The following is a 15,801-nucleotide window of genomic DNA, read 5'->3' on the forward strand; positions in this document are numbered from 1 at the left end:
ACTCAGTCTCTAGCTGCCATGTGTAATGCACCGAAACCTCAGCTCTCTACCCACAATCAGGCCCCACAGACCTGTCTATGGTTTTCCCCGGCCACGTCATATGCCCTGGCTCAGTCCATTAACAGTACGTCGACCCTTGTATACCACAGCGTTTCCATGCACACCTTTCAACCTCCTCCATGTTCAGGCCCGATCACTCAAAATAGTTTTCACTCCAACCTTCTATCTCCAGTTTGATCCCCATCTCCTTGTTCCCACCACTTCTGACACATCTGTCCACTTTGTCAACCTCTCCTCACTCATTCTCTCGGTATGTCCAAACCATTTCAACACACCCTCTTCAGCTCTCTCAACCACATTTTTTTTATTACCACACCTCCCTCTTACCCTTTTATGCATTATTCGATCAAAGCACTTCACACCACGTACTGTCCTCAAATATTTCATTTCAGACACATCTATATTCCTTTGCACATCCTTATTTATAGCACATGCCTCGCATCCATGTAACACTGTTGAAACATAACCATTTTCGCCCACCCATACCTCTCACCCCGCACATTCTTCAGTGCTCATAGATCCTTCGCCTCCTCACCCAACCTATGGTTCCATTTACCACCATGTTCACTCTCAGATATCTAAAACACTTCACCTCCGCCAATTTCTCTCCATGCACACTCACTCCCTAACTAACCTGTCTCTCCACCCTGCCAACCCTGATAACCTTGCTCTTCTTCATACTTACTCTTAACTTCTTCTATTCACACACTCTTCCAACCTCAGTCACCAATTTCTGCAGTATCTCACTCGAATATGCCACCAGAGCTGTGTCATCAGCAAACAACAACAGGTAACTGGAGTTAACATACTGTGCCTTAAATAGTGGCAACGATTGCCTCTTGAAACACTGGGACGTCCACTTCTAATCAGGCCTGTCCGTCACGATGTCTCTCTCTAGAAACGTATGAAACTTGTCCGCAATGCTCGGTCTGGAGAGAGGAACCTGCCATACCAACAGCGGCAGTGTCGTTGAACGGTAGCCCTTGATCTCGACTCTGTAAACCCAACAATACTTGCTTAGCCGCTGCTGTGTTGTTTGAGACATTGATCAACAGCAATCAAGAAGCCAAACAAAGACAAGAAATTAACTTCATGAGTTATGCGAGAAGGAAAAATCCTCACGGTTATATATTCATCGGTTTAGATGTAATAATATTATATAACTGAAGACTTTGCAAACATGCTGCGAGTATACATACATATATACATACATATATATATATATATATATATATATATATATATATATATATATATATATATATATATATATATATATATATATATATATATATATATATATATATATATATATATATATATATATATATATATATATATATATATATATATATATATATATATATATATATATATATATATAATATATATATATATATATATATATATATATTATATATATTATATATTATATATTATATATATATATATATATATATATATATATATATATATATATATATATATATATATATATATATATATATATATATATATATATATATATATATATATATATATATATATATATATATATATATATATATATATATATATATATATATATATATATATATATATATATATATATATATATATATATATATATATATATATATATATATATATATATATATATATATATATATATAGCGGAGGATGAGAATCTAATGATCGAGGAAATATTAATAGCAGCCGAGGTCTTGGTGGACTGCAGAAGGGAAAAAATCAAGCATATCTGATGTCGAGTATCAGATATGATGAGAATGGTCAGCTTGGTGGTGGTGGCTTGCCACAGTGGTGATGTTGGTGGTGGTGGCTTGCCACAGTGCTGGTGTTGGTAATGGTGGCTTGCCACAGTGGTGGTGTTGACGGTGGTGGCTTGCCACAGCGGTGGTGATGATGGTGGTGGCTTGCCACAGTGGTGGTGTTGGTGGTGGTAGCTTGCCTCAGTGGTGGTGTTGATAGTGGTGGCTTGCCACAGTGGTGGTGTTGGTAGTGGTGGCTTGCTACAGTGGTGTTGATGGTGGTGGCTTGCCACAGTGTTGGTGTTGGTGGTGGTAGCTTGCCTCAGTGGTGGTGTTGATAGTGGTGGCTTGCCACAGTGGTGGTGTTGGTAGTGGTGGCTTGCTACAGTGGTGTTGATGGTGGTGGCTTGCCACAGTGTTGGTGTTGGTGGTGGTAGCTTGCCTCAGTGGTGGTGTTGATAGTGGTGGCTTGCCACAGTGGTGGTGTTGGTAGTGGTGGCTTGCTACAGTGGTGTTGATGGTGGTGGCTTGCCACAGTGGTGGTGTTGGTAGTGGTGGCTTGCTACAGTGGTGTTGGTGGTGGTGGCTTGCCACAGTGGTGGTGTTGATGGTGGTGGCTTGCCACAGTGGTGGTGTTGATGGTGGTGGCTTGCCACAGTGGTGGTGTTGATGGTGGTGGCTTGCCACAGTGGTGGTGTTGATGATGTGGCTTGCTACAGTGGTGATGTGTTGGTGGCAATGTATGACAACGGTGGTAGTGGTGGTGATAAGTGATGCTTGAACATCATAGTTGTAGTTATGATGACAGCGATGGTTGGCTACGATGATGATGGTGATGTCGATAGTTGACCAAGTTGTCAGTAATGGTTGGCCACGCTAGTCGTAGTGGTTTAAATGGTAGGCCACAGTAGTGGTAATGGCCAGCCACGGTGGTGGTAGCAGCGATGGTATGCCTAGTGTTTACGGTGGTGGTTAGCCACGGTGGCTGTGATGTTAGTGGTGGTGATGGTGATGGAAGCAGTGGTTGGCCACGGTGGTACAGATGGTAGTATGGTGGTGGTCTATTGGCTGTAGTAACCGCTGACTATGGTAGTAACGGCAGGGGTACTGATGGTTGTTCCTGGTTGTGGTGGTGGTGGTGCTGGTAGTGACCACTGAACACCGAGGTGATCGTGATGGTGGTAACGGGCCATGATGGTGTTGGAGGTGCTGGTGATAATGATGGACTTTTCCTATGGTGATGGTGGCAGTAATGATGACTTAACACGATGGTGTGAATGCTAGTGACAACCATATGGTGGCGGAGTTGGTGGTGATAGCCTAACCAGTGATGGTCGACACGGTTGTAGTAGTGAAAGCTGATCATGGTGGTGGTAACGAAGGCTCTTTATGGTGATTAGACCTGGGTCATTGTGCTGTTCGCAGTAGTGAAACCTTGTTAAGAGGATGGTGGTAATGAGGACGTGTCAGGTTGACAGTGAAGGTTGCAAGAGCTGTTCGCAGTGGTGGCAGTGGTAGCGAGGGTTGATCACAGTGGCGATGGTGACTGGGAAGTGATCAGCCGTCCATGGTGTAACGAGGTCGTCTTGTAGCCAGCCCCGGGTTGGGCTGGGTAGGTAAATCACCGATTCTCGCAGGAGTGAAGGTTTACGCAAATGGAGGTCAGTTTCATTATGGCCACAGAGTTGGTGGTGATGGCTGGCCACGATGCTCTCTTGGTGGTGGTGATGGATGGCCACGATAGTGGTAATAGTGTTAAATGATGGCCGGCCACTGTGGTGATGGTGGTGATGGCTGGAAACAGCGGCGGTTGCGGTGATGGATGGCCACGTTGATGGTTGTAGAGTGGGACTGTCCTGGACGGATGGAGGACGGCTCGCCGGAAAGTCCCTCAACATCACAGGAAGGAAAGCATATATCGACGTGAGACAAGGTTGAGGAGCGTGATACTCCGTCTCACCAGGACCTCACCAGCGCCACTTGACCTCTTACTCACCCATGTCATGCCTCCCATTTCCTCAGGATCGTCAGAAGCCATCCTCAGAGGTAAGAGTGTCTCTAAAAATATCCCTCAAAAGTTATGTCTAACATCAAGAGACAAACATCCACTCTGTTGACCCTGGAAAAATCACATTCTAGATCTGACATTTCCATCCACCCTGAACTTCAGGATGGTCCTCCCATCCTCACTAGGCCGCCTCTAGACGACCATCTGCCTCATCTGTGGTTGTCAGTAAAACAGCCACAGTGACTCCATCAAGGAATCAAGGGATGATATACCCAGTGTTTCACGTTACATTACGAAACTGGAATATAACTTGAAATTCGCTTCACAAAGAGGGGGATGAACATGGGAAGATGGATATGGTAAAGTACGGTAAGGGAAGAAAACAAAGTTGACATAAAGTTTTTCCAGATCGATCTCATTTTCATTTTAGATATAATTACCTTAGGACCAGTTCTTATGAAAGAGTCCTGGTGTTACCCAAGACTTCTTTCTAAAGTCTCCTGCAACCCAAAACTGCGCTACTTCCACTGCTACGCAACCGTGAACCCCTTTGAGTCAGCGGTTCTTCGACGAGATTATACTCCCGGTGATGCAGCCATGAAATTTCACTGGCGGTGTAACCTTGAGCGGGTGGAGTCCGGTAACACCTTTCCAGATTGATAAATGCCACTTTACAGATAGATCCCGCCCTTTTCCCAACCACACAAAGTCTTCAGAGAGAAATAACGTTGTCCAAGCCATGTGGCGACAGGTTATCGTGGGAGCCAGATGCACAAAGCTCAACGCTCCTCAGAGGAGCAACCCTGGGCTCTAACCGACGCCCTTGAGTCAGCTTGGAGGACGCTTTCCTTACAGCTACTTCTGGGGACGCGACCACCGCGAGCTGAGAAGGGCAGCTGCCTCCCTCGAAGACATGATTTCTTCTTCGTCTTAATCTTCTTTCTTCTTCTTCTTCTTCTTCTTCTTCTTCTTCTTCTTCTTCTTCTTCTTCTTCTTTTCTTCAATGATCAGCAAGCTTTCCGTAAAACATAGAGGTGTAGTCGTCCTGACGCAAAACAGCCGAACGCTACTTCACTGGCATGAACAGAAAACTTGAATTGTGTCTCATCCAATTCAGTTCTATCTATGCTAGGATACAACTGCTTTAGGAGCCTCATGAAAAGGGATAATGGGGTTGTATGATAATGAAGATAAAGATGATAATGATAATAATAATTATAATAACGATAACATAATAATAATAATGATAATAATAATAACAATAATAATAATAATGATAATAATGTGATTATGATGGTAATGATAATAATAATGATAATAATAACAATAATGATAATAATAATGATAATAATAATAATAGTAATAACAATAACGAGACTGAAACTAAAGGGTAAGGGAAGAGGAAGAACAAAGGATAGAAGAGAAAATTAGTATGGTCGCTTGTGGTGGAATGGAACGATGAAAAATAAGAAAAAGGAGGTACTGAGAAAGGGGAAAATGGAAAAGACGCTCCCCGGCGAAGCTGGTCACGAAGTAATATTGGGAGGGTAAAGAATGGCGTGTAGAGTAGAGAAGAGAAACTTGGTGGAGGTCGCGGGAAGCAGGCTATCCATTAGGAAGAGGGTATATAAAAGCTGTGTGTGTGTGGAGGAGGTAAATCACTGGGAAGTAGCGGGAAGACACGTGATGGTATGGGAGAACCAGGTAAGTCAGAAGTAGCGTGGAGGAACACGGTGATCATGAAGCAATAGTGGAAGGGTACACAGCCATGTGTTGGGGACATGAAGCAGACGAAGATCCTGAAGAAGGGGTAGTGGGAAGATTTATGGTGCTTGAGGCAAACGCAGGTCGTGGAAAGTACAAGGGAATACAAGGTGGTATGTGCGGGAGGCAGATCGAAGTAGCATGGATGTATACGGTGGCAACTATCCAAATGGACTTCCAATGTTATCTCCGTACTTACAGGTGAATTCAGGGGCTTACACCCTTACATGTCCCTACCTACATACATTCTTAACTCTGTATATCATCTACCCTTCATAATACCATCGTCTAAGCTGCACAGTGCATTAATATCATCCTTCCTTACAGTTCAATACATTATCCTACGCTCTAAATGATATCTCCTATATAACCGTCCTGCTCCGTAATCACACTTATAGACGTGCATTCTTTTACCTTTCACTTAATCCATACACCAACCTACACACACACACTGCATCTACTGCATCAGCCATGGAAAACCTCAAGCCTCGAAAATTCCTCCACCATAACCCCTAACCCCCACGACCCTCGCCCTCCACAACCAGTTTTCGTTTTGTTTTCCCGCTACACCTGTTCTGGACCTCCTCTTACTAGTGAATTCCTACACGGGATAGCCATGCAGAGACCGGCTACGTTTCCCGTAGCACACGCCTCGCAGACCTTACAACACGGCTGCCGCAACTTGCCTCGCAAATACGGCCACAACATTCCCTCCCTTCAACCCCCCCTACAACCTTAGTAAAAGCAGCAGCCACTATCAGACAACCAGCCCCATACAACTCCACCCTCCATAGTTTGCCTTGTTGTACAGCCGTAAATCACAGAGCAGACCACGTCGGCTTTCCCTTGGCTCAGGTTGCCGTAGGAACCACACCCAGTACACACTCCCTTGTCTATATTCAGTACCCAGGGAGCCACCTCGCTAAAACAACACCCTCAGTCAAGATTCCAAAACAAGGTATGTGAGGCACGCTTTTCTCTACTGCCACCATCTCTCTACAGATATCTCTCCGCTACCACCTCACCAACACTTTTTTCACAGCAACTGTATCTTTCCACCTCCCAGGTTCTCATCACTACCTCGCCACCATTACCATCAACTCTCTCTATCATAATGTTTTTGAACACCACATCTCTACCACTACAACTTTCAAGCACCATCTTTCAACCATTACCCTTCAACCACCATCTCCTAAAACCACCTTTCCGCTATCGTTCTCTACTACCGCCACTCCATCGCTACGACATAATGGCCTATTCATTACCACTTATCCTCTACTGTCTCTGCACAACACCACCCCTACCACTCTGCTGTAACGAACCCCTCCCTTCACCCTTCCTCATGGCTCCCTCCTACTACTCTTCCTCGTTCACCACCCCACACCTGCGCTTGTTAGTCACCCTCTATCCACCACCTCTTGCTTTCAGTTGACATCCTCATTACCCCTATCCCTAGTGACCCACATCCACCAAAACCACCCTTTACCAAAGAATTTATTCCCCAAGTAACCCTCTCCAGCACCCTCTTCTCACCTCATTCACGTCCCAAAATCAACCTCTCTCTACAACCCAATCCTCGCCAATAGCTCACTATCACTTACCCCCAGCCACACCTCCACCGCCACCTGTCACTACTCTGCCTTGCGCTCCTCTTCAGGCCGCTATTATCCACTCTCCACATCTATACCACCTATCCTCCTGTCATCTGGCAGTCAGGTCATCACTCGCCTCACTGTGGGATTCACTTCACAGATATATAGACCTTACACCATAGAGACAGGAGGGCCACTACTCCCTGGTCATTCATTAAAGTGAATAAAAGGGAGTGGGTGCCATGATAAAGGGTTTAGATAGACATAAATCAATCCGATTCAGCGATGCCGGTTTGGAAATCATGTGAAGGAAAATTCAACACTGACAGAATGACAAATCACCTCGTGTTGACGACCTCGCATGAGAGGGACAGGTCAAGAGGCATCTGCTGAAGTCGTCCCACAAATCATTTGATCACTGTCTTGTTGAGGGAGAGCAGTGTGTTGTGCCGGGCTTATTGAGGAGGGCAAGCTGTTAAATGCGGAGGAGACCGTAAGGTGGAGTGGACACGCGAGAGGAACCCGGTAAGGCAACTTGATGTTGATGGTCCTGTTGTATTGGTACTAGACAGTTAACTTCAACCGCTTGTTATATAGCAACTCTTTAAGCTTGAGATAATCTACATGTTCTTCGTCAACTCGCATTCTCTGTGGCTTGATTCACCGGCGTTATATCATCGATGAGCTGTACAAACGGTGATTTCTCCAAACCCAGTTCTTTCCCTTAACTGGCTCATCAGATATCTATTCCCTGCACTTGTGGAAGTACACCTGTTCAATATAATCACTATTCTCTAGAAATATGGTCACATTTTCAAAAATGAAATAGAGCAATCTTATTCATTTTCTACATTTGTTATGTAACTAACCAGCATTACTTCAACTATACTTCAACTTAAGTTATATCCTCCCAAAACCCCAGCTCACCATTGTGCTCTCTACCGTAACGTTGCTTAGCTGTAGCTCCACCGCCTAACAACGCTCCCCTCACTATTGTCCTCTCGACCTTATCATTGCTTAGCACGTGGCTCCGCTGCACACAACCCTCGCACATAGCCGTACATCCCAACTTAACTTTGACCTGGGTGAGGTCTGCCCCCATCAACTCTCGCTCATCATGCACTCCACCTCAACATAGTTAGTAAATGACTCCACTAATCTTAACTCTTGCCCTATGAGAAATCCACCAAAACAATGATTAATCCGTACATCAGCGACCATCAAATACAGGCTATCACACCAGCGATAGCTACGTATCATTCTCCATCATCGATGTACAAATGTTTTGGAACGTCCCAACAAGCACTTGTATACAGTTCACGACCAGTATCACCTCTGCTCGTCACGCCACCAAAGCAAGACACACAGATTATACTAAACCAACCGTAATATCCACCAAAAATACTCACGACCCCATTTCTATCGTTAACATTCTCATAATATCCATTTTCTGATCTTGCTACAACAACGGACTACCCCAAGCCGTCCGCCGGGCATGCAAACACTCCACCAGCACTACTACTACTACGGACACCACCACACACACACCAACACGCCTCAGCGGCATAAAGATGGACCATCATCCTCTGTGTCACCTTGTCATCAATCACACAAACACTCCAGGAACGCTGCCACCCAAGCCACCACACACACCGCCTCGTGTCAGCACTGTGCCTGATGGATCAGCTTCCTGTGTAGCCTGCTTGCTATCCTGGCAGCTCGCGCACCTTCTTATCATGTAGCTTGACGTAGAGAATAACAACAATCGCTTATCATTTTTCCGAAGGCCTTACTTTCCTTATGTTTAGATCACTTGACCTACATCACATGAATTTTGATGAAGGCGTTGTATTGGCGACATGTACTGGCTCTAAAGTCGACATTTCCCCTTAAAGGTGTGTAATAAATGTAGTGAAAAATGTACTATTGTTCATATTTGGATGCTTGTCTCTAGTTTGTACCATGAAGCAGCGTTGCCGTGAATATGTCTCAGAGACACGAGGTCCCCCAGTGACACATGCCTGGCTCATACATGTGATCCGGTACACTTTGGTTTTCCGAGTACAAGAATCCAATTCATTCCGTTATAGAAGTAGGTAAATGAAATCAGTAGATCTATTTCATGTTCCTGGAAATTCTCAGAAGAATTTTATAAATAAATGTATCATACATCTTTATAGTTGAATTATAATTTGATAAACATTTTCTCTATTTCATCTATGATCTCTTTTGATGGCTTGAAACGGTGGTGGCTGTTCACTAGTGGTATAACATCGTCACCACCTGTCCACTCGCCTGATGGCTCACATGCTGGGGCACACCTGGCAGCGCTACACGTGTTGTACAACATCCTTTCCATCTGTCGAACATAGCTAACACGGTGAGACACGCTAGTCGGTCCATGTGCCGTAAAACCTTATCACTTCCATTCCTTTACTAACTTTTCAATGGCAGAAGATGTGAATTCTTGATGACTAACGATGGAATCGTCTTGATATGATGATCATTAACGTATATGAACAATCAAGACGATGATCATTAACGTATATGAACAATGCTATGCAACCTCCCTCCTGGCGAAGGAGCAAGTGAACCACGGTATGAGAGTGATTCCACGATTAGCTTAGAGTACAGGATTGAGTAGCATTCACTCCCGTGCAGTCTCAGCAGTACCACACGTCTGGTATTGCTTTAATGCACGCTTTAAGGATGGGATGCGACACAGCTGTGGTATCAGAGGTGAAACTCAGTTTGCGAAAACATCCGAACAGGAGAACGTGAATATGGTTATCACACAAAATTAGCATTACGGAGGAAGGTTGTATGCGTCGTGAGATTCTGTAGTTTTATAAGGGCGGTGTTGTCATCTTGCTCGGTGCTATTTCTTTGCAAGAGAGTTGACCATACGAGTCATCCTATAGAAACTGAAGATTATTTTGAAAGGGACAAGACTATGAAGAATTTCACTTCTTTCTCCCTTCGATCCAAGGTGCAAAATTGCTGATCTACATTTCCCATACGTCTCTAACCTTCCATCCAAGGTGCAAAATTTACATTTCCCATACGTCTCTAATACCAAATATCTACAGATGACGCAATCTTGATGGTCTGTGATGAATCACAATGTGGCGCGTGTTATGACTTCAAGTGGTCACATGTCTTTTATTCATGAAAATAGCAGTGCGTAGATGTGCCCAGTGATGCCACCCAACTCCGCTGTCCTCCACGTAGTAACATTTTTGATCGACCTCACTACCCAGCGAGAGTCTCCTTATCTCTTTAACAAATCTCCGTTATCTCGCATTTTTCTCTCTTGCGCCACAATTAGCAACAGACAATTAACACAACGCGTGTAGAGCGGATCGAATAAAAATACAGCGTGAAATTGTATCAGGTTATGATTATTTGCAAATAAACCGCAATAAATATATATAATTATGAAGGCTCGATTATAGGTCATAATTCAGACTTAGCCTCTGTAACCCAATTATCGACCCAAGTAGCCTGCCACGGAAGAGAAATGGGTGCTCTCACTTTTTTTTGTGTGTGTGTGTGTGTGTGTGTGTGTGTGTCCGGTTTAAAAACAATAGACGGTTTATTACAGGATAAAATCAGGACATAAACAGAAGCGGTTTATGGCGACAAGAGTGCGAGTCCCCGGGTTTATCATTCGCTGTGACTAACACGGCAGGGTATTGATGCACCTGTGTTACCTCGCCTCCGTTTCAATCTTCAACGAAACTTTTAATCTGATTCGGTTGAAACGAAGACTCTCGCCCTCCTTCATTTCATGGGTCGTATATTTCACGAGTTCCGTGTACGTTTTTGACCCGTTTTTTTTTTTTTTTTACTCTCTCTCTCTCTCTCTCTCTCTCTCTCTCTCTCTCTCTCTCTCTCTCTCTCTCTCTCTCTCTCTCTCTCTCTCTCTCTCTCTCTCTCTCTCCTCGAGTTCTGGCCTTAAAACATACACTCCCCCGAGACGAAGATTGGACAAGCGAGAGCACCTTCCATTATACATCCAGGAACTGATGAGATGTGGTTCATCTCGCACGTTAAGACAAAACGAAAGAAGGCTTTATCGAAAGGCTGCTGTACGTGTGATACACACAGACACAACGCTCCCATCAACAACCCACGGTTCCAGAGTTCGACACTTGTAGACTCATCTCCGATGACGTCAGGAGAGCTTTAGCGTACAAATCTCTTCACGAAGGCTGAGAAATGATCAGGATAGTCCTTGAGTGTGATAACTGAAGGACGTGCGTGCTGGTGTGGCATTATAAACGAGGCCGGACGCTATAAATTTGATAATAATCATTTAGGCGTCTTGGGCGTCCTGGTCGCTTGACTTGTTACACCTTCAGGTACCTGGTGGTGGCCGTTGGAGGGGTGGGTTGGGAGAGGTTGGCTGCCAGACCCACCTCCTAGTTCAGCCTCCACCCTCCCGCCCTGCCAAACCAACCACATCCATCAAGACCTTCTAAGTCCATAGGAATCGACTGATGTACCTTCTACGACAACGAGACGCGGATCCTGAACGGCGCCTACCACCGGAATCCCCTTGGAAAATTAGAGCCAGGATGAAACTGGAGCGAAGGAGAGAAAAGAGGTTCTTGGTGCGAGGCCGAGCAATTATTCAGACCACACACACGCGTCTACATGTTCGACGTCTCAGATAAAGCTCTTAAGCTGCTGAGCGACGCCTGGGAGGCTCTACCTCCGCCCGCTGCGCGTCGTGATGGACGCCGTGTGGCGCAGGTGGTGATGCTCCCCATAATGCCGTGGAGGCGGTGATACTCAGATATTATTGTGAGGGGAGAGAAGACCTATATGTAGGAACACAGTAGGTTGTGGGAGGTACACATGATGGTGATGATGGTCATGTGCTGTGAGTGAAGGGAGTAACGCCTATTTGCTGCTGCTGTGAAATGTAGCGATTCCCAGATTTGCTGTGAAGTTGTTGACAGCTGCCTCTCGCTGTGAATATGGTAGTTCCCATACGCTACTGTCAAGGTGGGTAATGTTGGCTGACATGATTTATGTGACGGTGACGATTATGCATATTTTTGGATGTGGATGTGGTGATGCCCATATAATGCTGTGTAGGTGATTGAAGCTGTTGCTGTAATAATGGTGAGACTGTAATCATTTTGTGATGGTATTTACACCAACACTTTGCTGTGGAGATGATTATACCCGTATGTTGCTGTGAAAGCTGTTACATACCTTTTGCCACGAATGTAGGAAGTAAAATACTCATGTTGGTGTGAAGTTGGTGGTGTGTTAATGAGTTTAGAACGGTGTTGACGCCGATATGTTACCGAGAAATTGGTATCGCCTGCATGATCCTGAGAAAGTGGTGACGTCTACAGGTTGCAGAGGAGGTTGTGACGCCTGCATGTAGCAGAGGAGGTTGTGACGCCTGCATGTAGCAGAGGAGGTTGTGACGCCTGCATGTTGCTGAGGAGGTTGTGACGCCTGCATGTTGCTGAGGAGGTTGTGACGCCTGCATGTTGCAGGGGAGGTTGTGATGCCTCCATGATCCTGAGAAAGTGGTGACGTCTACATGTTGCAGAGGAGGTTGTGACGCCTGCATGTAGCAGAGGAGGTTGTGACTCCTGCATGTAGCAGAGGAGGTTGTGACGCCTGCATGTAGCAGAGGAGGTTGTGACGCCTGCATGTTGCTGAGGAGGTTGTGACGCCTGCATGTTGCTGAGGAGGTTGTGACGCCTGCATGTTGCAGGGGAGGTTGTGATGCCTCCATGATCCTGAGAAAGTGGTGACGTCTACATGTTGCAGAGGAGGTTGTGACGCCTGCATGTAGCAGAGGAGGTTGTGACTCCTGCATGTAGCAGAGGAGGTTGTGACGCCTGCATGTAGCAGAGGAGGTTGTGACGCCTGCATGTTGCTGAGGAGGTTGTGACGCCTGCATGTTGCAGGGGAGGTTGTGACGCCTGCATGTTGCAGAGGAGGTTGTGACGCCTACATGTTGCAGGGGAGGTTGTGACGCCTGCATGTAGCAGAGAAGGTTGTGACGCCTGCACGTTGCAGAGGAGGTTGTGACGCCTACATGTAGCAGAGGAGGTTGTGACGCGTGCATGTAGCAGAGGAGGTTGTGACGCCTGCATGTTGCTGAGGAGGTTGTGACGCCTGCATGTTGCAGGGGAGGTTGTGATGCCTGCATGATCCTGAGAAAGTGGTGACGTCTACATGTTGCAGGGGAGGTTGTGACGCCTGCATGTTGCAGGGGAGGTTGTGACGCCTGCATGTTGCAGGGGAGGTTGTGACGCCTGCATGTTGCAGAGGAGGCTGTGACGCCTACATGTTGCAGAGAAGGTTGTGACGCCTGCATGTTGCAGGGGAGGTTGTGACGCCTACATGTTGCAGAGGAGGTTGTGACGCCTGCACGTTGCAGAGGAGGTTGTGACGCCTACATGTAGCAGAGGAGGTTGTGACGCCTGCACGTTGCAGAGGAGGTTGTGACGCCTGCATGTTGCAGAGGAGGTTGTGACGCCTACATGTTGCAGGGGAGGTTGTGACGCCTGCATGTAGCAGAGAAGGTTGTGACGCCTGCACGTTGCAGAGGAGGTTGTGACGCCTACATGTAGCAGAGGAGGTTGTGACGCGTGCATGTAGCAGAGAAGGTTGTGACGCCTGCATGTTGCAGAGGAGGTTGTGACGCCTACATGTAGCAGAGGAGGTTGTGACGCGTGCATGTAGCAGAGAAGGTTGTGACGCGTGCATGTTGCAGAGGAGGTTGTGACGCCTACATGTTGCAGAGGAGGTTGTGACGCCTGCATGTAGCAGAGGAGGTTGTGACACCTGCATGTAGCAGAGGAGGTTGTGACGCCTGCATGTTGCAGAGGAGGTTGTGACACCTGCATGTTGCAGAGGAGGTTGTGACGCCTACATGTTGCAGGGGAGGTTGTGACGCCTGCATGTTGCAGAGGAGGTTGTGACGCCTGCATGTTGCAGAGGAGGTTGTGACACCTGCATGTAGCAGAGGAGGTTGTGACGCCTACATGTTGCAGGGGAGGTTGTGACGCCTTCATGTTGCAGAGGAGGTTGTGACACCTGCATGTTGCAGAGGAGGTTGTGACACCTGCATGTAGCAGAGGAGGTTGTGACGCCTGCATGTTGCAGAGAAGGTTGTGACGCCTGCATGTTGCAGAGGAGGTTGTGACGCCTACATGTTGCAGAGGAGGTTGTGACGCCTACATGTAGCAGAGGAGGTTGTGACACCTGCATGTAGCAGAGGAGGTTGTGACGCCTGCATGTTGCAGAGGAGGTTGTGACGCCTACATGTTGCAGAGGAGGTTGTGACGCCTACATGTAGCAGAGGAGGTTGTGACACCTGCATGTAGCAGAGGAGGTTGTGACGCCTGCATGTTGCAGAGGAGGTTGTGACGCCTACATGTTGCAGAGAAGGTTGTGACGCCTTCATGTTGCAGAGGAGGTTGTGACGCCTGCATGTTGCAGGGGAGGTTGTGACGCCTGCATGTTCCTGAGAAAGTGGTGACGCTTACATGTAGCAGAGGAGGTTGTGACGCCTAAATGTTGCAGGGGAGGTTGTGACGCCTAAATGTTGCAGAGGAGGTTGTGACGCCTAAATGTTGCAGAGAAGGTTGTGACGCCTACATGTAGCAGAGGAGGTTGTGACGCCTGCATGTTGCCGTGAAGGTAGTGATGCCCACACACTGCTGAGAAGGGCGTGACAACCACATACTGCTGAGAAGGGCGTGACGCCTACGCACTGATGAGGAGGTGGTGACGCCCCGGGTCTTGCTGAGAAGATGGTGACGTTAACAAGTTATTGCGGAGGTAGTGACAACCCTTATACCCACTGTGATGGTGATGACACTCAAGTGTCCCTGTAAAGGCTGTGACAACTCACATGTTAGTGAGGTCTAGTGATGCTGTAGCGACAACTCACATGTTAGTGTGGTCTAGTGATGCTGTAGTGACAACTCACATGTTAGTGAGGTCTAGTGATGCTGTAGTGACAACTCACATGTTAGTGTGGTCTAGTGACGCTGTAGTGACAACTCACATGTTAGTGAGGTCTAGTGATGCTGTAGCGACAACTCACATGTTAGTGTGGTCTAGTGATGCTGTAGTGACAACTCACATGTTAGTGTGGTCTAGTGATGCTGTAGTGACAACTCACATGTTAGTGTGGTCTAGTGATGCTGTAGTGACAACTCACACGTTAGTGTGGTCTAGTGACGCTGTAGTGACAACTCACATGTTAGTGAGGTCTAGTGATGCTGTAGTGACAACTCACATGTTAGTGTGGTCTAGTGACGCTGTAGTGACAACTCACATGTTAGTGTGGTCTAGTGATGCTGTAGTGACAACTCACATGTTAGTGAGGTCTAGTGATGCTGTAGTGACAACTCACATGTTAGTGTGGTCTAGTGATGCTGTAGTGACAACTCACATGTTAGTGTGGTCTAGTGATGCTGTAGTGACAACTCACATGTTAGTGTGGTCTAGTGACGCTGTAGTGACAACTCACATGTTAGTGTGGTCTAGTGACGCTGTAGTGACAACTCACATGTTAGTGAGGTCTAGTGATGCTGTAGTGACAACTCACATGTTAGTGAGG

Source organism: Panulirus ornatus, chromosome 18 (genome assembly GCF_036320965.1).
Source record: "Panulirus ornatus isolate Po-2019 chromosome 18, ASM3632096v1, whole genome shotgun sequence".
NCBI lineage: Eukaryota > Metazoa > Arthropoda > Malacostraca > Decapoda > Palinuridae > Panulirus > Panulirus ornatus.